We start from the raw sequence: 27161 nt of genomic DNA on the forward strand, positions 1-27161 counted from the left end.
ACCGAGTGATGCCTATAACACAAAAGTTGAACTGAAATGCATGTTTTGACCCACTTTTTACAGCCAGATACACCTAGACATGCTGAAATAAGTATAACTTGAACTGTCCTATTTGAGTCTGCATGACAGGCCTAGTGTACCCACAAGCATCGATTCTTGGGATTACATGCCCACTCTTAATCGTGCTTTTAATAAAGTCGTGTAATCTGCATACATCTAAAATACTGATTCAGCTTGCCCAGGCAAACTGAAACTGTAATGGCAAAGGTTCTTACAGAGAGTAGCTCCCTTGGTATGGCATATGTGTAACTGTTTTAACATGTTTAGTTTTGGAGCAACAAGTTCGGTCATCTTTGCTCTGTTTCATACAAGTACAAAGATACTGCAAAGTAGCAGAGACTTTTTGGAAATTTAATTCTCCTTTCATCCCAAGTGTTATCTGATTTAGGATCTACAAGAAACAACTACCTACAAAGGGACATCTTCACCTGAGTAAGATTTTAAGCTGGCTTAATACAGTTATAAAATGACCATCAGCACCAACCTCTATTTCTCAGATATACTTAACCCTTCTATGCCAAGGCATACCTAGGCACACATCATGCGCTGCAGCATTGCCCTATGCTGGTTTCCCTTTTCAGTTGTGCTACTTTTGATAGTAAACTAGGGAAGATTCAGTCTCTTGAAAAAGAGAGCGGGGGAAAAAGAAAAAATAGGGAAAAACCTACAAAGTACTGGTTAACAAGGGATATTTTCCCCCTCAAGAACAAGCAAGATCACCTTAACTAGTACCATAGCATGCCCTTATGAGCAATGCTTTATAAAGAAAAAGAATGTTAGTAGTCATCTAAAATTTTAACAAGACCCTAATAGCAACTCTGAGCTGCCCCTGGCTCCAGCATCGAAGTAACCTGAGCCTGTGAACCCTTAGAATGTACATAATCAAGTATGGGTACCCCTTTATCCTCATATCAATCCAATAGCTTGTCACTTGGAAAATGAAGTTGTGGTTGGAGCCATCACCAGATAAAATCAGCAGCAAGAATGTTAGTAAGTCATCTAAAATTTTAACAAGACCCTAAAAGCAACTCTGAGCTGCTCCTGACTCCAGCATTGAAGCAACCTGAGCCTGTGAACCCTTAGAATGTACATAATCAAGTATGGGCACCCCTTTATCCTCATACCAATCCAACAGCTTGTCACCTGGAAAATGATGTTGTGGTTGGAGCCGTCACCAGATAAAATCAGTACCAAGTAATTTCTGAATTTGCGAACTCCTCCCAGAAATGCCATTCCATTTACCCTAGAGCTGACATCCTTGGTGCTTATGAGGTTCTGCATATTACCAATTTTAAAACCTCAATTGGCATCCCTACCCACCATTGCTTCCTACGCCCATAACACTCCAGGCCACCTTATGACACCCGTGACCGGCAGCATTATTCCATGTGGTCTAGGAGGAAGCAAAAGGAAGAAGACAAGGGGGAAAGAACAAGAGAACAAGTTAGAGATGAAGGAATAATGGTATGTGTATCATCCTCCATGGACATCTACGACAAGGGATCAAATTGGTCTTCGGATTCACACATTTCTCCCACTCATGATCTTCTTTTTGTGCCCCCCTTCTCCCTCCCCCGAAAAACATGTAACAAACCCTTTGTATATCAATTGTTACGAAGACATATTGGCTCAATGATTCCAACTTAATTTGATGCTCGCGTACTTTGAAAGGCGATTTGTATTATTTAAGTATTTCAAAATATGACTAAATATTCATCTTTCTATTTAAGGGTGGTCAATGGCTAGAATGCCCTATAATTATACTTAGGTCATCATTGACAAGATATCCAAGAGAAATTAAAAGTTTAGTCAAGCGGTTGGATTGACCAAAAAGCCCATATAACTAAGACTTTTACACCCAGATAGTCACATTGACTAGAAGCATAGTTATTAGGAATGGGGAACGGGACCCCCTAGAACGGGGGGAACACCCAAAGTTAAGAAACGAGAATGGAGGGAACCACACACACACACATACACACATATATATATAGAGAGAGAAAGAGAGAGAATCAACACTTAAGTCCTAGAATCTAGAGAGATATATCATATCAACCATGATTCATGAAATTAGAGATATAATAATCAAGTTTCAACAATAATAAAGATTCAAAACATTGTAATCAGTAATGGATTGTCGCATTCATGATTCAACATTGTAATCAACAATGTTGCATAAGTCCAACAAGTGTGCATTGCAAAGACAAAAAATATGCACTAAACTTTAGAGTCTAAAGATCCAAGTTACAAGAGCCCCAATTTCGAAGTCAACACTCTAAAGTTCCAAAAGGCTAGCCGTTAAGTGCTCTGATTCATGGAAGATGGCTCCACTGTGCCTGAATGCTCATCCTGCTGAACAACATCCTCGCCATCACCATCACCATCACCATCATGATCATTGTCATCTTTTTTCCAACGCATTAAAAAATCAGCCTTTGCAGCTGATGTACGAGCTAGCAAGCGAAGATTGGAGCTCACATAAACTAGGTCATTTGTCTTCATTGTATCAAGACGATTTCTCTTCTTTGAGTGAATGTGATTGAATGAGCTCCATAGTTGCTCTAAACAAGAAGAGCTCACTGTTTGGCTAAGAATAGAAATAGCCAAACTTTGCAACTCTGAAGCTTCTGCCCCATAGTCCTCCCACCATAAAGTAGCCCCAATATTTGTCTTGTCCTCTAGTACATCCTCTGTACCAAACATCCCTAATGTTTGCCGATACACAAAGAGCTGATATTTAATTTTGTGTTGCATTTCACAGCTAGGATAAAGCCTTGCAAGCAATATGTTTCAAGCCTTGACCACCTCAAGGTCTCTTTCTTGCATCTTTCCTTGAAACTCAGGATCAAGCACATATGCTGCAGCATGCATAGAAGAGTCATACTCGTTCCATCTACTGATATATAACTCCTTGATCTCCTCATACCTGTCTGCATTTGGTTCCAAACTCTCCAACCTCTCAATCATGTGATCCATACCTTCATAGATCTTTCCAATGCATGGATCCATGCCATCTGCAAGCCCCAACATGTGTATAATAGGATCAACCATTTGGTTGGTACGATTCACCTCATCCCAAAAATCTCTATCAGAGATGCATTACATAACATAGCAATAGTAGTGGCAACCCCAGTCCAATTTTCATACTCATCACTAGCAAATAGCTCCTTGATTGCACCTTTGCAATAGTGCAATCAACCAAGCATAAGAAAGTTATATGCAAATCATGTATCCAAGTACCTGAGTTCTTTGTCACTCTTCTTGCAAAGCTCAGCATGCAAGTACTAATGATTACATATAAATGTGATAATCTTGTTGCCTTAAGCAACAAGAGATGCAATCCATGACAAGTCCCCAATATCCTTCAACAAGTTATTCAAGCAATGCGCCATGCATGGACTGAAGGTGATATGTGGATACATTTCCATAAAAATGTTTCCTGCTGCCCTATTTGTAGGTTCACCATTTGCCACAAACTGCACTACATTTTCTGCCCCAACAGCCTGCACTGCCTCGCACCACTTAGATGCCAATACATCTGCACTCTTTCCAGTCTCTGAAACATCATGACTACCAATAAAGTATACATCCCCACGAGAATATGTGACAACGCCATGTATGGACCTATGGTGTGTGTCACTCCATCCATCTGCTATCAATGTCACTCCACTTCTTGCCCATTGATTGCGAATATTTGCTATTACAATCTCTATGGCTGCTTTCTCCTTCTAAAGCAATGTAGTCCTGATAGTTTCTGATGAAGGGGGCTTATATGTGGATTCATACTCTACAATTTTGTCATCATATTTAAAAAATAAGGTGACCTGGCTGATTTGAATGCAATATGGTCAAAAAAAGTGTGCCACTGCTGCATCTGTTTCCTCTTTTTTCATTGGTTCCCATGAAGTGTGCAATGAACTCTGTCTAACATCACGACCTGCTGCCACTGATGGCCAATGAGAAGGCTACGTAGCCACTAATCCTGGTGGTCTTCTACATGATCTACATGAAGCACCATCCCATGCTAGCATTGGAGTCCATGTTGTTGGATCCATTGCTATATTTGGAGTCCTCCTGGAATGTGAATTCCCCATAGAAGTGGCTATGTGGTCAAGTTGTGAGAGTGCGCAGCGGAAGAAGAACACGAACACAGAGGAGAGGAGAGAGAAAGCAGAGAATGAAGGAAGAAAGTCTGCACTGACTGAGATGAATGCTGAATACACTGGAATGGACAGAACAGTCCCTGCACGCAGCCCGGAGCGTCAGTGAGGGAACCAGGACAGGCTGGAGGCAGAGGCAGCACCAATGCCGGAGACGGAGCGGAGGGAGCAGTGCTGTACCTGCAGAGAGCAATGCTGGACTGACTGGGGGGGCTGCTATAAATAGCCCCCAGGCCAGCAAACTGGCCGACCAGCCAAACTGGCCGACCTGGCCAGATTTGGCCGACCAGCCAGATCTGGCCGACTGCCCAGAAAAATGGGCAGTCAGCACAAAAACAGCCCAGTTTGGGCTGGAACAAAACCAGGACTGCATGCTGAACAGAAAATGTCCTGACAGAGCTCCTCTGTCTCCTGTCAGACTCTGACAGGAACTCACAACCAGGAGATGACAGACTGAGACTGAAAAAGAGCAGGCTAACACCCCCTCTCAACTCCTGGGAGAGTCTGAAGACCCAAGAACCGCATGTGATGAAGCAAAGAAGCCTGAGGCAACGGCTTCGTAAAGAGATCAGCTGCATTGGCCGCCGTAGAACAATAGACCACCACCAGCTCCGAATCCACGATCCGCTCTCGAACATAGTGATACTGAACCTCAATGTGCTTCGTACGAGCATGAAACACGGGGTTCTTGGCCAGAGCAAGAGCACTCTGGTTATCCACGCGCAGCTCCGTAGGTCCGGTTTGGGAAAAGCCAATCTCCGCGAGTAAGCGACGAAGCCAAACTGCCTCCATAGCGGTCGAACATAGGGCCCGATACTCAGCCTCTGTAGAAGAAAGTGCCACAGTAGGCTGCTTCTTGCTGCTCCAAGAGACAGCACCAGATCCAAGGGTGAAAGCATAACCTGTAGTGGATCGTCTCGTATCCACATCACCTGCCCAATCAGAATCACTCCATCCAAAAAGGGTAATCCCATCTCCATACATGATCCCGAAGGATCGAGTCCCCTGTAAATAGCGAAGAACCCGCAAGGCCGCCTGCCAGTGATCCTGGGTAGGAGTCTGCATAAAAGAAGACAATAAAGCCACCACAAAAGAGAGATCCGGCCGAGTGTGAAGCAGCCAGATAAGAGAGCCGACAAGGCACCTGTAACAGGTGGGATGGGTAAGAGGAACTCCAGCTGTCAAAAGCTTGGACTCAGGGTCCATGGGGCAGGAGATAGGCCGACACTCAGCCATATCAAACTCCGAAAGAAGCTCGGAGATGTACCTGTGCTGCGAGATAAAAATGCCCTGTGCCATCTGATAGATCTCCAGACTTAGAAAGAAGTGAAGGATCCCGAGATCCGTCATGTCAAACTCCTGCTGTAGAATGGACCGTGTATGCTCCACCTGCTAAGTGTCGCTCCCTGTAAGGATAAGATCATCCACATACAAGATGAGGAACACCGAAAGAGAATCCTCAACCCGCAAGTAGAGGTTGGGATCATAAGCGGAGCGCGCAAAGCCACTCTGTAGAAAGAATCAGTCAATCCGCTGGTACCAAGCACGAGGAGCCTGCTTTAGGCCATAAAGAGCCTTCCGCAGCCGGTAGACATGATCCTCCTTCCCCTGCACAAGAAAACCAGGAGGCTGTGAAACATAAATCTCCTCCTCAAGAACACCATTCAGAAAAGCAGACTTGACGTCCATCTGAAAGACAGGCCAACGGTGGTGAGCAGCAAGAGCCAAAAGAACTCGGATGGTAGACATCCTGGCTGTAGGAGCAAAAGTCTCAAAGTAATCCAACCCTGCATGCTGAGCAAAACCCTTGGCAACAAGCCTAGCTTTATGCTTGTCCAAGGAGCCATCTGCAAGATATTTGGTCTTAAAGACCCATTTCACACCAATCACCTTCCGTTTCGCGGGACGCGGAACAAGCTCCCACGTATGGTTTCGCTCGATGGAATCGAGCTCGGCCTGCATAGCCTGTCTCCAAATATCCTGTGCAAGAGCCGCCTCCACAGTGGAAGGCTCGGAATCCTGAAGAATCTGTGACATAAGAGCATAGTTCACACATAGTGAACTGTCCCGCTGGGCCTGTAAACGTGCTGATCGACGGGGACCTGTAGAAGAAGCAGGAAAGTGAGTAACACCTGAATCCTGCATGAGCCGGCGATACCATAAAGGAATCTTGAGAGACTCCTGCTGCTGTGAGGGAGACCGGAGGGCCTCCGAAACCTGTAAAGCACCCATATCGGAGAGGGACTCCCCCTCACCGAGTGAAGGTAGATCCTCCGCATCTGAAGAAGGCTGTATATCCCGTGAAGATCCCGAAGTGGCGGTAGAAGAGCTCGTAGTAGACGAAGGCACATCCACCAAGGGAGAAAGGGAAGCCGAAGGAGGAGGAATAGGGGGGGTGCTAAGAGGCATCCTGGAAGGAAGTGAAGAGAGAGAAGGTGGGGGGGGGGGGGGGGGGGGGGGGGGGGGGGTGGGGGCCTCCGTCGATGATGAAGAAACATCTGTAATGGAACCATCAATCGGATCCTCAGAGGCCGAAGCCTCATCAAAGATCACATCCCTGCTCACCTCAACCGTCCGCGTCGTCGGGTCATAGAGCCGATATCCCTTTGTGGTCGTGCTATAACCAACGAAGATAAGCTTTCGCGACTTAGAGTTGAACTTCGTCTTCCTCTTCTTCTTGTCCACATGGACAAAAGCATCGCACCCAAAGATGCGAAAATGGGACACGGAAGGCTTCTTTCCAAAGAAAGCCTCATACGGAGTCATATCCTGTAATGCCGAAGTCGGAGAGCGGTTGCGAATATACACCGCTGTAGCCACCGCCTCACCCCAAAGGAAATGAGGAAGACTCCTATGCTCCAGCATAGATCGGGCCATCTCAAGCATGGTCCGATTCGCACGCTCCACCACACCATTCTCTGATGGTGTGTTCGGATGGGAATACTCCACCCGAATACCATGATCCCTGCAAAACTGAGAGAAAAGATGAGAAGTGAACTCTCCACCGTGATCAGCTCGAACACCACGAACCTTGGAAGTGGTTTGGGTCTCCACAAACACCTGCCACTCACAGAAACGGGAGTACGCCTCGCTCTTGTACTCCAAAAAATAAGGCCACACATAACGACTAAAGTCGTCCACAATCAGCATCAATCACTTGGCCTTCCCAAGGAAGGCCGTGCCCATAGGTCCGCAAAGGTCGGTATGAACCAACTCAAGCGGAGAAGTAGCCCACCTAGTAGCAACCTGCGGGTGAGGCTGCCGGTGCTGCTTGCCCCTCAAGCAGCTAGGGCATAAAGTGTGAAGAGGAGGGAAATCAGGAAGGCCCTCCACCATCTTCCTCCTAGAAGCCCGGCGAAGTGAATCGAGGTTCAAATGACCATACCGAGCATGCCAAAGCAGCCCAAGCTCATGGGAAGTCCGCGCAGCCAAGGCTGTGAGCGTGTAAAGCCCACCCTCCTGAGTACCTGTCCAAAGAGCATCACCTGTAGAAGCATCCTCCACTGTGACTACATCCTGTGTAAAAATGACTCGGGTACCTAGCTGAGTAAGACCATGCACAGATAATAGGTTAAAACCCAAATCAGGGACATAGAGAACTTTGGCGGAGGAAGACCGCCTGTCAGAAAACATAGGTAAAGTCCCCACGCCTCGAACAGGAACTGCAAAATTGTCACCAATGGTGACTGTACCCCCTCTGGAACAAAGATCCTGAAGCCAATCCTGACGGAAGGTCATATGTGAAGATGCTCCACTGTCGACGAGCCAAGGCTTCTCCTGAGTGGTAGAAGCTAGGGCAGTGTCTTCCTCAACAAAGAGATGCACAAACGCAAATTCTGTTGTGGCTGGGGCCGCCTTCGAGTCCTTCTCCTTAGGCTTCAAATGGGGATACTTCTGCCAAGACTTCTTCTCGGGATGAGTGCCCTTCCCACAATGGGGACATTTGGGCTTCTTCTCCTTCGCATCCTTCTTGTCCTCCTCCTTGTCCTTGGCCTTCTCCTTCTTTTGTTTCTTCTTCTTGCCGCCACCTGTGCCGATCGTAAATGCCTTGGTGGAGCCACTGGCTCCCACCTCTTTGAGTCGCTCGTCATGCTCCAAGACAAGCGGGGAAAGCTCCTCCCATAGGAGTGTCTCACGGGTCCTCGAAGTGATGAGGCTGGTGTAGAAGACATCATAACGGGGTGATGGCAGCTGAGTCAACAGAATCATCGCCATATCCTCAGACGATATCAGACGACCAAGAGAGGCTAGCTCGCCTCGCATATCCTCCATCTTCGTGATGTGCTCCTTCATGGAAGAAGAACCATCAAGACTGAGCATCCGCAACTTCTTCTCCAGGGAAATCTTGTGGGCAAATGTCTTGTGCTGATACAAAGACGCAAGCTTTGTCCATACTTCCGCCGCAGTCTTTAACCTGTGAACATGTACAAGAACAGAATCATGTAGACTCATAAAAAGAAAGGAACGGGCTCGTGAGTTGAGCCTATCCCATAAGGCTGCACGGTCCATAGAGGTGCCATCGGACGAATCCACGGGGGGTCGGTCGATGGGCGAAGAAACAAGCTCCCAAAGGTCAAAGGTATCAAGGATACAAGCCACCTTGCAGGACCATAGGGAGTAGTTGGAACCATCCAACTTATCGTCCTTCGGAAAGGAAGGGAGAATCGGCACCTGTATAGAGGGAATCAAGGAAGGCATCCGCACATCTGATGCAGTCTTCAATGAAGAAACCTTCGCAGTAGATGGAACCCTCTGAGATGCATGGATTGAAGAAGGACGAGTGCGAGGAGGTTCTTCCCGATGTCGCACTTCACGATAATCCCGCCTCCGCTCAGAGGAATGATGAGAGAGAAGCTCATCCTCTGAGTCTTCAAAGCCTGAAAACTGGTAACACATCTTCCAATCTGCAAAATACCAAAGAAAGTTGTGCCGCTGTCGAAATAGGACCCGCAATGTGGTCACCAACCACCAAGACGCAGGCAGAGAGTGTCTACAAACACCCTGATCTGCAAAACGCAAAGAGATCTGATGTCGAACAGCAGAAAAGAAACCACCAGCACCAGGAAACAGCCCGGACAGAGGTCGCCAGCAGGAAAGGAGCAGCCTGGGGTGGAGGCGACCTGCAGAGCTGCAAAACGCAGCCTGTAGGGAGGTCGCCCAGCAGCAGGAGAGGCCGCCTGGCTGCAAACGCAGGGTTGCTGCGTCGCTGGATGACGTGGCAGCCCCTGCAGTCAGCGTGGACAGCAAACGCAGGCTGAACAGCCTCCTGATGCAGTCGCCTGGCTGGGATGGATCTGGTGGCAGCCGCCTGAAGCAGTCGCCTGGCTGTTGTGGATCTGTTGGCAGCAGCAGTAAGGTATTTCTCTCCTGAAGGTCGTCCTCCGTGCTCTCAATCAGGCGATGATACCATGTGAGAGTGCGCAGCGGAAGAAGAACACGAACACAGAGGAGAGGAGAGAGAAAGCAGAGAATGAAGGAAGAAAGTCTGCACTGACTGAGATGAATGCTGAATACACTGGAATGGACAGAACAGTCCCTGCACGCAGCCCGGAGCGTCAGTGAGGGAACCAGGACAGGCTGGAGGCAGAGGCAGCACCAATGCCGGAGACGGAGCGGAGGGAGCAGTGCTGTACCTGCAGAGAGCAATGCTGGACTGACTGGGGGGGCTGCTATAAATAGCCCCCAGGCCAGCAAAGTGGCCGACCAGCCAAACTGGCCGACCTGGCCAGATTTGGCCGACCAGCCAGATCTGGCCGACTGCCCAGAAAAATGGGCAGTCAGCACAAAAACAGCCCAGTTTGGGCTGGAACAAAACCAGGACTGCATGCTGAACAAAAAATGTCCTGATAGAGCTCCTCTGTCTCCTGTCAGACTCTGACAGGAGCTCACAACCAGGAGATGACAGACTGAGACTGAAAAAGAGCAGGCTAACACAAGTAACTCCTGCCTTTTCTCAATTGATAGTGCGAGCATAAGAGCAAAGTTTGCATTTTCAAGGGCAAGCCCCTCCACCTCTCAATGGCACCCTTGTATCTACCTCATGCCACCATGACCAAGTAGTGCTTCGACTTCATCCAGTTGTTCACGAAGTACCTGCTGAAGATGATGAAGATTATCTTGCTTGCATCAAATCTGGACAAATCCCCAAATTTTTGAAACAAATCTACCCAAAATCGTGAACTGTGCTTACACGCACAAACGCCCGCAAAGGAAACGGGCAAAAACTGAAAAAAAACGTGATGGGGAGGTCCATTGACCTGCCGGGCAAGTCACTACACGGTCTGTAGGCCTGCAGACTGTTGTCACCAGCCCATCGCGTGCCATCTGTCCCGTCTGATGCGCCTGTAGCCCGTCAACTCCAGTCCGCCGTGTCCCTATGCCACGATGCTGCCCTGTCGCGCCCAACTGCTGCTGTCGCATGCTCGCATGACGTCTGCAGCCCGCAACCTGCAACTCCTACTCGCCTGCGACACTCAACCTAACGAGTGTAAGCTCCTGCTCGTTTGTCATTCAGCTTAACAACTGTTAATGGCTTCGGAAAGCATGCACAACCTGTGAGCTCTGATACCAATTTGTTAAGACACAGAGCACGAGGATCGAGACCTGCAATGCTTTCTCACAACAGAGAGACAGAGAGAGAGTGCAGAGTAGAGACGAAAGTGAGCACGACATTCTTGGGTACAATGACGAGGATACCTCTTTAGGTTTTTAGATAGATATATATATATATGAAAGTACAAATGTGCTAAGGGTGTGATCATACCCATGTACATATAAAAGGCACGATGGCCCTTTATTCCCAACAGCAGCTGCATTTGACTGATTTTCAGTCATTCTTCGCAACAAAACTCTAAATTTTCTCTCTCTACAGCTTTCTCTCTCATCTCCCAGCCATTTCACAACCTTGCTCTGAAGATCTCAACATTTGGACCCTTGGAGATTGAGAAATTGCAAATTTCTCTATTGTAAACCCTAATTTGCAGCAGAAGTTAGGGTTTAGCAACAACCTTCGAAAGCGTGCCAGAAATTGGAAGCTCTAAGACTTGGATTCAACAGGGCTGAAGGTGAATTTCAGCTAAATTCAAGTGGATGACTAGCCAGCTGTTAAATTTGGGGCATTTCCATCGTCTATGAAGTGGGTGAAGGCCAATTAAGTGCCCGAATCAAGGGGCAAAAAAGATTGAAGACTTGTTGGTTACTTTGGACAACAAGGGGAGTTTGGATTGCGAAGAGGATCGGGGAAATCCCGTTGTAAATCAACTTTTTCTTCAATAAAGCTAAAGAAATACCGAAAGGGACACCAATTTTGGGACCAATTGGGTCTGCATTGTCCAAGATCAATAGGTAAATTTATATTTTCAGATTTGCATTAATTGTAATTAAATTGTAATCAAGGATTTACCACCCATCCCCGAAAGGAAGGTTGGTTACATGGTTCCATTGCCAGGATACCATCAAATCCTTTGAATTGGTGGGCCCATGATACCTGATTGCAACTTAAAGACTATTGCATTATTGCTGAAATTCTTCTCAACAATGAATTACAACAAGCATGTGTTCACATGGTGATACGGGATCAAGTGGAGAGGATGCATCACTCCTTGGTTAATCACGTGGTGAAGGGGGAAATGCAATGACTGATGTTGGGCATGCTTCTCAGCATGGACAGCATGCTGAAAATGTGGGAAATGACCCAAATGTTGCCACTTCAATGCATCCAAAGGCTAATGATCCAGCAAGAGGCTGAAGAATTTGATGATAGCTTCAAGGATCGAATGCATACAACAGCAAATCTTTTTGCTGAATTGGCAAAGAATCCCCAGTTTACTCAATTCTTGAATGCCCCAAAAACTGCAAAACACTGACACCAGGGGCTGCCAGAGATAGGGGCGATAGCTGCAAAGTGGGGAGATGACACTAGGCGGCTCCAAAAGGATGCAAACGCAGGCTATAGGATGCCGCCTGACGTTGGAGATGCTGGCAATGGCAGCTGGAGGCCAAACGCAGCCTGGGAGATGGCGCCTGACAGTGGGCGACAACTGGAAAAAGGCACCAAGGCACTGCGAGGCTGGAGGGAGAGGTGGCAGCAATCGCGAGGGCTGGACAGCCACGTGGAGGTAGACTGATGGCTGAAAACTGCACTGGAGAGTGTAAAACCTGCACAGATGGAATGAGGCTAAATGGGGGCAGCCTGTCTATTTATAGATGTGGAAGGGCGCCCCAAAAATTAGGGTTTCCACTAAACTCTCTCGAACTGCTCCCCATTTTAGGGTTTCCACTTAACTCTCTCGAATCTCTCTCCGTTTTACAGTTTTACTCTAAAATAGCATTTTTTAGGGTGTTTTGGGGCTGTTTAAGAGACTAATCAACAAGTAATGCATGTTTTAGCTCAACAGAGCACCCCCAAGGACTGTTGGAGCGCAAGGATTTGGTGCTGGTCATGTAGGTGCTTCAAATAGTGCTCGTTTTTATGCAAATACAACCAATGTACCCTTTTTGCAATAGCCCATTTATGATAACTTGACTCCCATAGGTCTGCCGAAGGACTATGATAAAGGTGGCAAAAGCATGAAGTTTGAACCTTTCAATGGTGCACAAGATAGGCTGAAAGCACTTGTTTTTATTTAGCAGTTTGATACCACCTATTCTGGAGGCAACTTCACAGAGGCATCTAAGATACGCAAGGCAACCACATTTTTTAAGGGAAATGCATTGTAGTGGTGGTCTACACTTCTTATTCAAGGGAAGTCACCTACCACTTGGATCCAGTTCAAGCAAATGTTTGCTTCGAATTAGTTGACAAGTACCTTTGAAGTAGACATTATGATAGCTTGGAATCAATTGAATTCCAAAGACTGCAAGAACTTGGATCAATATAATAAGAAGTTTTGGGATGCATTGTTGCCACTTACTTCTTATCGCACAATACCCCTCCATGAGCAGGTGGAGAAGTTTATTGTGGTAGGGTATTCGGGATTTTTGCATTAAGTCCACTGTTTCCAGCATGTCTCAACTTATAGAAACTACTACTATAACCAACACATTGCTGCATGAAAAGGATGCAGGATTCCACGATGATGATGCCAAGTCACATGTCAAAGAGTCACGGCTCAGAAAAAATGGTAAATCTAAAAATAAAGCTGAAAATCAGGGCAGATTTGAAAAATAGGGTTGGAAAGAGGAACAGATCGCAAAGAAAAAGTGGAAAAAGTGATGTGCTCTCATGTAAACCTCACTTGTCAGCTGTCAATATGGTTTATCACACTGAGTTGGATGCCATGAAAGAGCAATATGTTGCTGATTCGAACTTTGATAATGTTTATGATCAGTTTCACAATGCCCAAAGGCATGGACACTTTGTGTAAGAGAAGGATTTCTCATGATGCATGGACGACTGTGTGTCACAAAGCAGTTAAGGCCTAGAGTTATCATTGAAAGTCATGCTCCTCTATATGCAGGACATAGAGGTATTAATGCCACGGTCAAGGCAGTGGAGTATTTCTTTTATTGGCCAACTTTGAGGTATGATATAGCACATTTTGTTAAGATATGCATCATATGCCAGAAGATAAAGCATGATAGGCAAAAGATGCCGGGTTGGTTGCAGCCCTTGCCTGTTCTAGATAGGCCTTGACAGAGCATTGCAATGGACTTTATTTTTGAGCTTCCTAAGACACCTACCGGGAATGATGGGATATGGACTATCATTTGCAGGTTTAGCAAACAAGCCCATTTCATTCCAGTGAGAAAGAAAATAAAGGTTGATCATATGGCACGATTGTTTTTGCAGCACATCTTTAAGTATCATGGTATGCCAGAGTCCATCGTTAGTGATCGAGACCCCCGGATAACCAGTTTATTTTGGAAGGGCTTGTTTGAGAATATGGGTACCACGCTGAAATTCTCATCATCTTTCCATCCGCAAACAAATGGTTAGTTTGAGGAAGCAAATTCCAGAGTGTTAGATCTTTTGAGGTACTATGTTTCAGACCACAAGACACAATGGGAGCAGTATTTGCCCTTGGTTGAGTTTGCTTACAACAACACACTACATAGTTCTACAGGCAAAGCTCCATTTGACGTTGTTGAGGGTGGCAAGAAGGTATCACCTATTATGCACACAAAAGATAAGATCTTTGAGTTTGATCGCTATGTGGAAAGCATGGATGCAACTTATTAGAAGGTTAAGTATGAGCTTCAAAGATCACACGATAAGCAAAAGAGAGCAACTAATCGTCATAGGCCTGCTTTGCACTTTGCAAAGGGCAATTATGTATTGCTGTGATCTGAAAAGGCACAGCTGAAAAAGATGAAGGGCAAAGAGCGATTGTATCCAAAGCTGTCTACAAGATACTATGGGCCATTTCAAGTGTTGGAGAGGATTAGTGATGCATGCTATAGGCTGAAATTGCCTCCACACTGGCGGATACACAATGCCTTTCATGTGAGCTTGCTTAGACCTTTTCATGGAGATGTGCCAAAGCATGTCTCTGCTGAAATTCAGCCAAAGGTTGAAGAGCTCAATGAAATACTGATACCAAAGCATATTTTGGCACACAAAGAGAGAAAGATTAGGAATAAGGGTTCCAAAAGGTACTTGGTGAAGTTTCAGAATTATTCACCAATGGATGCCAAATGTGCCAGAGGATGTCTCTGCTGAAATTCAGCCGGAGGTTGAAGAGCTCAATGAAATACTGATACCAAAGCACATTTTGGCACACACAGAGGAAGATTAGGAATAAGGGCTCCAAAAGGTGCTTAGTGAAGTTTTGTAATTATTCACCAATGGATGCCAAATGGATGGAAGAGGATGACTTGGCAGACCATCCTCAATTGCTGCAACTTTACCTTGATGCTTTCTAGTTAGAGCCAAATTTAGTTTGGGCTCAATCAGGTACAACAGAGCAGAGGTCCAGAGTATTACCTGATGCTTGTGAGGGAGCTAGCACCTCCGCTCCTCCAGTTATGGACAGCTCTAGTATGTAGTCGATCTCGAATGTATTCAGCATGCATCCAAGGTACTGACAGTATGTTTGCCATGAGATCACTACTTAGTGTACTAGTCACTGTGAGATGCATGCAGATCAGTATGAGTTTCACCTGGGTACTAGAACTATACTTTTGCATCAGCTTATAATCAATTTGGCAAAATTTTGCCTCAATTTTGAGACAAATTTTCTGATCAGTTTCAGCTCAATTTTTTATCAGCTTTAGAACCGTTTATGGTCACTTTTTGAATCAATTGTGCATCAGTTTTCGCACTGATTGGTAGGAATGGTTAAACAGTAGTTCGCAATGTTGTATTGACTATGATGCCCTATGGAAATTCCAATGTAGTACTTTGTTTTTGCTACATTTGGCAGTGCAATCGAGGACGATTGCAAGGATTTCAAGGGGGAGGGCTGTCATAAGGACATGTATTTTTGAAACCTCACTTAACATATGGATTAATATTTAATCACATGGTTAAGTAAATGTTGCACATGTGAGGTGTAACTAGGGTTAAAGTAAATTTACGAGCCCGGGATCTGAAGAAATCACAAGATATTAAGGCAAAAGTTGCTATAAGTTATGCCGCACAAATATTTGATGATATCTGGTACCAGTTGTTGGCCTAGGTCATTCATTTGGCCATAAGTGTCAGTTGGTGACACTAAAGAAGTGGCGTTTAATGGTACCTACCGCCAATCTAATGGTCAAAGATGGCCCAGAGACACTCAGGAATGGAAGTTGCCTAGCCAATTTAATTATTGGCCAGTCATCATTTTTCAGGGCACCGAAATAATTATTAGATTAATTTTTAATATTTAAAGATTTAAAAAAATATTTAATTATGGCTAATGCTGGAAAAGTCATTTCGGAAGGCTGTCACTTGTCAAAAATGCCCATGCAAGACTAAAAAACGTCTTTAGAGACTGGAGAGATGGCATTTTTAGTGTATTCAGCCTAAAAGAGAGAGAGAGGAGATGTTGCCGGTCTGATTTGCAGCCATTGGAGCACCTTCTAAGGCAGCCAAGGATAGGAGAAGACCAATCAATAACAGGTGATAGCATCTACAAGCTGTTGAGACACAGCAGCAACAGTAAATGATTGATTTTCTTCAGTTCTTTGCATCTGCAAGCTGCTGTGGCAAGGCAGCAGCTGCATTTGACTGATTTTTAATCATTCTTCGCGACAAAATTTTGAATTTTCTCTCTACAGCTTTCTCTCTCATCTCCCAGCCATTTTATAGCCTTGCTCTGAAGATCTTAACATTTGGAACCTTGGGGGCTAAGAAATTGCAAATTTCTCTGCTATAAACCCTAATTTACAACAAAAATTAGGGTTTAGCAACAGCCTTGGAAAGCGTGCCAGAAATTGGAAGTTCCAAGACTTGGATTCAACAGGGCTGAAGGTGAATTTCAGCTAAATTCAAGTGGAGGACTAGCCAACCATTGAATTTAGGGCATTTCCATCGTCTATGAAGTGGATGAAGACCAATTTAGTGCCCAAATCAAGGGGCAAAATAGATTGAAGACTTGCTAATCACTTTGGACAGCAAGGGGAGTTTGAATTGCGAAGGGGATTGAGGGAATCCCATTGGTAATCAACTTTTTCTTCAATAAAGCTAAAGAAATACTAAAAGGGGCACCAATTTTGGGGCCAATCAGGTGTGCATTGTCCAAGATCAGTAGGTAAATTTGTATTTTCAGATTTGCATTAATTGTTTTCTACTGTAATTAAGTAGTAATCAAGGATTTACCACCCATCCCCGGAAGGAAGGCTGGTTACACTCGACCTATCATTTCTCACTTCAGAGTCTTCGGGTGTCGTGCGTACACACACACGCCTAATAACAAGATAGGCAAGCTCACTCCCCGAGTTGATCTCCTTATTTTTGTGGGATATTCCTCTAAAGTGAAAGTAAAACCGGTCTATGACTCACATAAAGCGGTAGTTTCTTCAATTAATACCTAGTCTTTTCTCACACACACACAAACAGAGGCCTCACTCCCTCACTCAACACCAGATTGGCCTCGAAGATCAGTGCCCCTCTCGGTAATTCTTTATAAATTAAAAGATGGAAAGTTACAAAAATGAGATGTTCCAAAATACATAACCTGTGAACAATTGGTTTTCATCTTATCCGAGTAATCCCAGCTGCATAAGGACAGCACAACATGACCAAACAACATCCCTTTTAGGAAAGCATTTTCTATGTCCATAACTCAATGATTCATGTGCTAAATTGCAGTCTGTAGAACTCTGTATTCACTATTCTTACAATCCAACATATCCAAAACAACATACCTTTTAGGAAAGCATTTTCTATGACCATAACTCAATGATTTATGCGCAGAATTGCAGTCTGCAGAACTCTGTATTCACTATTATGTTCAGCATATCCAAAACAACATCCCTTTTACCCTGGCATCATTCCAACAATAAAAAAGTCCCACAAACAGCACTAAATCAGAGCTGAAAAACCATGTTCCTGTGTGGCATGGTCATCACTTTCTTTAGTTCCTGCATTGGAGAAGCCAACAGCTGCTCCTAAACCTCGACAGTGAGGCTCTTGCCTTAGCAGAAGTGCAAAAAAAAACACAAAATTGTACCTTTGATGGACTCAGTCCATCATGCAGAGCATTTCCTCTGAGGATAGAGAGAGAGTTGATCAGAGGGAGTAAGCTCTACCTCCATATATGAGTCAGAGACGAAGAAGTACTCTCCATAGCTGATGTACTTACAGCAATTTGCCCTCAACCCCTCAAAACTTCATTCTCAAATCTACCCCTCATGCCTATTACGTTTTTTTTAATGCTCTCTCTCTCTTTTGGAAATTTGTGCCACATGGCATACATGTAACAATTTTCCCGTTTAAACCTTCCAGTCTAAAATTCTCCATGATCGATGCAAAATTTGACCCTTGCACAAACCAGAGAATTAATCATCGTGCAAAAACGAAGATAATGATGCGAACAAATTCGGAGACCCAAAAATAGTAACTCTATAAATTTTAGGGATGGTGATCCCTATATTTCTCAAGTTGTTCTAAGCAACTTTTATCATTGCAACTACATCAAAAAGTGTAATGCGGCTCAATTACGGTGACTTTTATTTCATGAGCATTCTCACATGTACATCTTCTGTCTTGACCAGGCTCATTATCCTACACCATCTCCAATGGCTAAGCACACAGTCCCAAACAACTGGCATTCTATTTCTCAGTGCCCATTCAATATGGAGCCTGTCCTAAGGCTCAAACAAACCATTAGTCCAATTTGTCCCAATGGCTGTCTCTTCTGTCCATGCAAAGATCCCGGCTTATTCCAAAAGAACTCTAGGGGTAAAAAACAACAACTAAAGAAAAGAAAATTAAAATATTTATATAAGTAAATAAGGAAAGCAACTGCAAAAAGTATCACTACCTAGTGATAGAAAGCATATCGTTTGTTTGATCCTCAAACAAACAAGGTGATCATTAGGCGGTATATCGTCTTTGACGAGAGGGATATCTTGCAGTCCTCTGCACAGGACTCCAATCCAATTCCTTCTTCCACATCATCAAAGATCGTGCCTACTAAACCTGGTCTACTTCCTGCTCTTGACATTTCCACAGATTCTTCTGCCTCTAAGTCCCCTCCTCGAGACCCGTTACCTCATTGGTACCAACAGACCTTGCAGTATTTAGGCATCCTACCACTAGATTCCACTCCGGAGAGACCTAGAAGATCTCTCCGACTTGCTCCTCAGGCATCATTTGCGTCGTCGTTTACAGCTGATTATATAGCACATTCTGAGCTGGATACATGGCAGGAGGCTCTTCAGCACCCTCAATGGCGAGAAGCCATGGAGAAGGAGCTAGAGTATTAACCGAAATGAAACTTGGACATTAGTGGATCGTCCAAGCCACAAGAAAGTCATCCAAACAAAGTGGATTTTTAGGACCAAGCTAAAAGCTAATGGGACTTTAGACAAGTACAAGGCTCGCCTTGTGGTACAAGGCTTTCGATAGAAGCATGGCATTGATTATAAAAAGACCTTCGTCCCTACTGCGGTTGACTTCCTTTCGGTTGCTACTTGCACTAGCCGCTCACCACGGTTAGCCGATACATCAAATGGATGTCAAGAGTGCCTTCCTGAACAATTTCTTGGAGGAGAAAGTCTATGTGGAGTAGCCATCAAGCTTTCCTTCAGGGATTCCTAGGAATAAGGTATTCCGCTTGCATAAAGCTCTTTATGGGCTGAAGCAAGCGCCGCGGTCTTAGTTCCATATGATGGATGAGTTCTTGCAAACTCACGGATACCATTCTACCCCTTATGACCCGATTTTATATGTTCAATCTACTGCAGAGGGGGTTAGCTATTGTGAGAGTGCGCTGTGGAAGAGGAAATACGAACACGGAGAGAGAGAGAGAGAGAGAGAAAGCAGAAAATAAGGAAGAGAAATCTGCACTGACTGAAATGAATGCTGAATACACTGAAATGGACTGATCAGTCCCTGCACGCAGCCCGAAGCATCAGTGAGGGCACCAGATCAGGCTGATGATGATGGCAGCACCACCACGGGGGAGGAGTGTCGGAATCTGCAAGAAGACAAGTGATCAAATGGGGAGGGGGGCTGCCAATAAATAGGTAAAGGACAAACCCTAACCCTAACCCTAAAATGGGCGCAAACCCTAAAATGGGTGCAAACCCTAAAAATGCCCTAAAATGGGCGCCCCACAACAGTGACCAAAAAGTGGTCAGGCAGCCAGTGGCTGCCCACTAAAAGAGGCCAAAAAGAAATACACAACCTAAAACAGCCAGTCGAGAGTGACTAGCCTCCCCCATCATAACACATGACAGACATGTCAGAGCTCCTAATGTCCTCATCTGACTCAAACTGAGGCTCACAGGCAGGAGATGACAAGGCATGACAAACATGACTGCTAACACCCCCTCTCAGATCCTGGATGTGGCTGAAGGCTGAAGAGGAAATAGATCCTGGGGTGGCAAGAGGAATGCCAATGTCGATGAAGTCCGTCGATGTAGACTGCCGCTGTTGGAGCTCCTCACGATCCTGGGAATCCCCCTCTAAAACACTAGGGGCCAGGGAATCCACAGCCACATCACCGAGATCGTCTCCCTCTGAAAGGGATGGGGGATACGAGGGAACCACCGGAGGAGAGGGTGGGGGATGGGAAGGAACCTGTGGAATAGAAGGTGCACAAGCGGGAACGGATGTAGCAATAGACTGCCGCGGAGGACCCTGCATCAAAGAAGGGGAATGGAGCTTGTAAAGCCCGCTCTCCTGCCAACCTGTAGATAAGACAGCTCCTGTAAGAGAATCCTCAATAACAACGGCATACTCGGTGAAGATCACTCGTGTGCCAAGCCTCGTAAGGCCAGAAACTGAGAGGAGGGGAAGGCCCAAATCCAGAACATGTAGGGCCTGTGAAAAGGAGCTCGAAGGTCGGTCGGTAAACAAAGGCAATGTGCCAACACCACGAATAGGCACCGATAAAATGTCACCAACAGTGACTGAACCCTCTGATGGACGGAGATCCTGTAACAAATCACCTCGGGGAGTCATATGACTCGAAGCACCACTGTCTACTAACCAAGGCTACGCAGAAGACACTGCAGCCACGGAAGAAGGATCCTTCTCCAAAGCATGGATATGAAGAAACACTGACTCATGGGTAACAGTTGGTGTAGAGGTAGAAGAAGGCTCCAATGTAGATCCACCCTTCGCTCCCAGACGAAGGTAAGGGTACTTCTTCCAGCATTTCTCCTCGGGATGTGTCCCTTTCCCACAATGTGGGCACTTCGGTCTCTCTGAATCTGTGTCAGAGCCTGAAGAACTGTCCTTCTTCTTAGCCTTTGACTTCTTCTTCTTCTTCTGTCTTCCCGAACCTGCAACAAAGGCTCTAGTGGAGTTGGATCCACTAGCACTAACCTCTCTGAGTCGCTCGTCATGCTCTAAGACTAGTGGGGATAGCTCCTCCCATAGAAGCTTCTCACGGGTCTTCGATGTAAAAAGGCTGGTGTAGAATCAAACCGAGGTGATGGCAGCTGAGTCAAAAGAATCATAGCCATGTCTTCAAAAGATATTGTCCGACCGAGGGATGCAAGCTCATCCCTCATATCCTGTAATCTGCTGATGTGGTCCGTCATGAAAGGACTATCATCAATAGCGAGCATCCGCAACTTCTTTTCGAGAGATATCCGGTGGGCAAACGTCTTCTGTTGATAGAGAGACGCGAGCTTTCTCCACACGTCTGCTGCAGTCTTCAACCTGTGAACATGAACAAGGACAGAATCCTGCAAACTCAGAAAGAAGAAAGATCTGGCTCTAGAATCAAGCCGATCCCATAAGGCTGCACGATCCATAGATGTCCCATCTGCGAGATCCACCTTAGGCCGGGGAATAGGAACAGAAACAAGCTCCCAAAGATCGAAGGAGTCCAAGATACACTCCACCTTGCAGGACCATAGAGAAAAGTTGGAGCCATCCAACCGGTCCTCTTTGGGCAGCTGAGGAAGTATGGATACCTGTGCAGGGGGTACCAAAGGCTGCATCTTCGGCCCACTGGAAAAGGCTCGCCGAGATACATGAATAGAAGGGGGACGGGAAAGAGGAATAGACTCCGGACGACGGTCCTCGTGATAGAAATCACGCCTCCGTTCAGATGAGTGTCGAGACAAAAGCTCGTCATCTGAGTCATCAAAGCCTGTAAACTGATGAGAAGACATCTTCGATATCTGCAAACACCAAAACACAACAAGGGAAGGTTGCCGGTGCCGAAACACAAACACTAGAAGCTCCTGAGCTGGCCGCCTTGCACAGAACGCAAGGATGATGTCAAACGCAAGTGCTAACGATGCAATCACCACAGAAAAACAGCCTCCTGCCTCAAAACGCCAGCAAGGAAGATGTCGCCCAGCTGTTGGGGAGGCCGCCTGGCTAAAAACACAAGCAGGAAGAGGTTGTTGATGACGTGGTAGCCACTGGAGAAGACGCCAGCAGCAAACGCAAATATTTGGGACCTCCTGGAAGGGCCGCCTTGGCTGTTGGGGATGACGCCAGCAGCAAACGCAAAGATGTGACACCAAAACAGGCCGCCTTGATCAAGAAGATGGTGCAGAAGGTGACGTCTCAGCTATTGGAGGCGTCTTGACCAGCAAACGCAAAGTTGTGGGTGTTCTCCCGCGTTTAAATCTCAGCTCCGTGTACTCTCCTTCGGCTCTGATACCATGTGAGAGTGCGCTGTGGAAGAGGAAATACGAACACAGAGAGAGAGAGAGAGAGAGAGAGAGAAAGCAGAAAATAAGGAAGAGAAATCTGCACTGACTGAAATGAATGCTGAATATACTGAAATGGACTGATCAGTCCCTGCACGCAGCCCGAAGCATCAGTGAGGGCACCAGATCAGGCTAATGATGATGGCAGCACCACCACAGGGGAGGAGTGTCGGAATCTGCAAGAAGACAAGTGATCAAGTGGAGAGGGGGGCTGCCAATAAATAGGCAAAGGACAAACCCTAACCCTAACCCTAAAATGGGCGCAAACCCTAAACCTGCCCTAAAATGGGCGCCCCACAACAGTGACCAAAAAGTGGCCGGGCAGCCAGTGGCTGCCCACTAAAAGAGGCCAAAAAGAAATACACAACCTAAAACAGCCAGTCGAGAGTGACTAGCCTCCCCCATCATAACACATGACAGACATGTCAGAGCTCCTAATGTGCTCATCTGACTCAGACTGAGGCTCACAGGCAGGAGATGACAAGGCATGACAAACATGACTGCTAACAGCTATATCCTGATATACGTTGATGACTTACTCATCACAAGCTCAGATTCTATTGCCATAGTAGAAATCAAGGTTAAGCTAAGCTACATTTGAGATGACAGACCTTGGTTTGTTGTCCTATTTCTTCGGGATAGATGTAGTTCATTCTGGGGGCTGTATTTTTTTGTCACAGCAAAAATACACACTTTAACTCGTGGAACAGTACACTTGAGATCAAACATGGCCAGTGGCCACACCTCTAGATCCTACTGTCCACTTGTCGAAGGATACCCTAGGGCAGTCCTTTGATGAACATACCTATCATTCTGTTGAAGGAAAACTTCTTTGGTTAATTCACACTAGGTCAAATTTAGCTTACTCAATTAGCATACTCTATCAGTGTTTCACAACACCTAGGATGTCACATTGGATTGCATGTCTTCGTGCGTTGCGTTATTTGCGGTATACTTATTCTTATGGCCTTACATATGGTTTTGGTTTATGTTTGCAAGGGTACACTGATTCTGATTGGGCAAGAGATCCTAAAACCTGACGTTCCCATGGCAACTACCTCTTTACCTTGGGCATGGCTTTCATTTCTTGGTCCAACCGTAAGCACGGAACGGTGGCGGCTTCCACAACCGAGGCTGAGATACCATCGAGACCATCTATCTGAGGAATTTACTAGCAGCACTTCACTTTCCATGTGACACTCCCACAGTTGTCTACTATGACAACCAAAGTGCCATTGCCCTTGCGGACAATCCAATCATCACACCACGAACATGGCATGTGGGAGTCCACTTCCACTTTTCCAAAGAGCAAGTTGAGCTAGGTATTATCCGCCTAGAGTTTGTGCCATCATTAGATAATTTTGCAGATATCTTAACCAAAGCGGTCAACCGGCCGGTTCTTCAGTACCTACTACCCAAGATCGGCTTTGGTACACCCTCCCCTACTTCAACTTGACGGGGAGAGGGTGCTTTCCTCTTGCTTTCCCTTCCAGTTTGAGAGGGGACCGCTTCTACTCTTGATAATGACAATGATGATGCTTACAGTTTTTTTTAGACATTACATTCATTTACATGATAGTAAAAGGACACTTGGACAAGTGAACAATTCCCCTGCAAGGGCACTATCCCAGTGGCGTCGTTGCATAGTATATTGCATGAGCATGATACCTTACATCTCCCTTTGCATTACCCCATGCATTGGCATTCTGTTCATGTAAACATGCATCTGTGCGCATTTATCCCTTTTCTGTCATTTGGAGTGGCCGACTCTAAGATCCACCATATTCGTGGCATTGCACATGGTAGTCTCCAAGGCAGTCTTTCCCAGCTTGCTTACTTGCTTTGCTTATCTTGCTTGCTTGGCATATTTGCTATACACACACCTTAGCCATTTTCTTCGTCGTCGACACCCAGTAATGGTAGGGATAGTACGCTTGTCTTGTAAAGGTCTTGGGTCTAACCATTTCTTATCACTCTCCCTTTTCTGTCATTTGGAGTAGCCGACTCTAGGATCCACCATATTCGTGGCATTGCACATGGCAGTCTCCAAGGCAGTCTTTCCCAGCTTGCTTACTTGCTTGCTTGGCATATTTGCTATACACACACCTTAGCCATTTTCTTCGTCGTCAACACCCAGTAATGGTAGGGATAGTATGCTTGTCTTGTAAAGGTCTTGGGTCTGACCATTTCTTATCACTCTCCCGTTTGGGGCACGGATACTCAATAGAACGAAACTAATTTGCAACCCTTACTTAATGCTTAATCTATCAAACCTAAAAAGCTCTCAAAAAAAAAAAAAAACCAAAAAAAAAAGTCCATAGCTGATTCCATCCGCCTTTGTAGGGCTTGGTAGGCTACTAGACAGCCCACATGCACCCTTTGTCCGATGCCCTATCCTCTCTGGGGTGATTCCTTGGGTTCCCTTGGTATGATAATCATAGCCTCTATAGTCTTAGTAGGCCATTAGGCAGTCGACGCACACCCTTTGTCCGATGCTCTGGCTCCTTTGAAATGGGACGCCTTGGGGTAAAAAATAAACCAAGAAAGGACTTGGCTGGCCTCTATTCTCATGGCACCGTTGTTGGGCCTAAGAGGGAGTGTTGAGCTAAAAATGCATTAGCTTTAATTGAATAGCCCCAAAACATGCTTAATTAATTAATAAACCTTGTTTATTTACGCGATCCTAGAAAGTTTATGTGTCCCATAAGCACAAATCCACTTGGAAGGACCCAAACTTTCTATAAATACGTATGCTGCCCTCCATTCAATCCTCAATCTCGTTTTTGCAGATTTCAGGTGTTTTAACTTGCTGCCCACACCCCTTTCGCGGAGGACATCTCAGACAAAGCTGTCCATTGCTGTCTACATCAGTTGGCGCCTGATTTTCGGCCCTCTTCTTGCAGTTTGGAGCTGATCCCAACCAGGCGACTATTGTTCCTGCACGGACCTACTGCCATACTGCCTACCACGTCATCTACAACCTATGCTTGGTAGTTTTCTCTCTCCTCCAACTGTCGCCCAACTTTTGCAGATTGTCTAGCCTACGTTTTTAGTCTTTCTCTCGCCTGTAAACTATCCTGCTTGCATTTTTAGTCTCTCTCTCTCTCCTACGGTCTGCATTCTTAGTCTTTATCTCTCCTGCTGGTTGTCATGCCTTCGTTTTTAGTCTTTCTCTCTCCTACATGCTGCGTTTTCAGCCTTTCTCTCCCCTCACTGCTATTTGTATCAGATCCAACTTCTCATTGCTACGTCTGCTCGTGTTCGACATCCGAAGGTTGCCTTGCTGTGATTCGGGATCCGTTCAGAGTACAACACACTCTCTAACTCATTACCCCTGCCTTGATCCTTGAGATACAGGAGTTCAAGGTACAGTATTCATTCATTGCATATTAGGGTTTTTTATGCAATTGTGAAATTTTGCTCAACTGGGTCAAGACTGGATGAGTCCAAACCTACAGCTAAGCACTTGAGTTGAAAGATTGGCATTTTAAATCGACTCAAGGATGCAAATTTGGATTTTTGATGATAAGTTGAGGATGATATTTCTGATCATGACACTACCTGATTCTTGGAAGACCTTGGTGGTTTCTCTCAACAATAACCCTAATCTCTTATATGATGGTGTGAGGGGTTCAATCTTAAATGAAGAAATTAGACGTAAGTCTAGTGAAGAAGGCAGCAACTCATCTCATAATGTTAAAGGCAAGGATGAAAAAAAAAATGCAAATGCTGAACAAAGAAATAGAAGTAAGAGCAAAGGAAAGGAAAAGAGAGGCATTAATTGCTATCAGTGTGGTCGGAAGGGCCACAAGAAGCCTAATTGCAGGTATTACAAAAAGGAACAAGAGAGAAAGAAGAATGCAAGAGACAAAAAGAAAAAAGAGGATAAGACAGATGCATCTAAGGCAACCAAAGACAAGGAAAATGCCAAAATGACCTCTAATGTAGTCATAGATGAGCTTTCGAATATAGAGGCTAACGTATTATGTGCAGTTGATTATGATGCCCTTGTGTCACATGCAGGATATGCAAATTACCAAGGCTAATGTGATTGATGCACTTTTGTCAGTTGATGATAGTGTCACTCAAACTTGGATTGTAGACTCTGGTGTCTCTTTCCATGTAACTCCTTGCTTGGAGTGTTTTGCTATTTTCAATGCAAGTAGTTATGGAAAAGTATACCTTGGAAATAACCATACTTGCAGCATTGGTGGGATTGGCACTGTACACTTGTTTTTAGATAATGGGCAAGAGCTTGTGTTGAAAGATGTCAGATATGTGCTTGGCATCAAGAAGAGTTTACTATCTGTTGGTCAACTTGACTTGCATGGTTACACTACACTGTTTGGTGGTGGTTTGTGGAAATTGAAAAAGGGTTCCATGCTGATTGCAAAAGGAACCAAGAAGGGCACTTTGTATTGTTTACATTGTAAAGCTTTGAATGGCAAGTTTCTTGCAGTTGCTGAAATTGGTTGTCATTTGGAGTTGTGGCATAAGAGACTAGGCCATATGAGCCAGAAAGTGTTAGCAGTGTATTTGTCAGCTCATGTGTGAGTCTGAGCTTGATCTGGGCTGGGCATTTTTATTAGGTATTTTAGGTTTTTTCTGCTGTGGCATTTTATGCCAGTGGAGCATTTTTATGCACCAATCGGCCAGCATTAATGCTATCCGACC

At 45.4% G+C, this 27161-nt stretch overlaps 1 protein-coding gene and 1 pseudogene across 2 annotated transcripts in view; one reads left to right on the forward strand and one right to left on the reverse strand.

The window, feature by feature from the left end:
* LOC148010363 (uncharacterized) overlaps positions 1–27161 on the reverse strand; it is a 33944-nt gene that overhangs the window by 1640 nt on the left and 5143 nt on the right. The window lies entirely within an intron of this gene.
* On the forward strand, positions 259–27041 carry LOC148010364 (uncharacterized; annotated as a pseudogene).

The sequence above is a fragment of the Lygodium microphyllum genome, chromosome 29, assembly GCF_053477565.2.
Source record: "Lygodium microphyllum isolate KBCC chromosome 29, Lygodium_microphyllum_v1.1.10, whole genome shotgun sequence".
Lineage (NCBI taxonomy): Eukaryota > Viridiplantae > Streptophyta > Polypodiopsida > Schizaeales > Lygodiaceae > Lygodium > Lygodium microphyllum.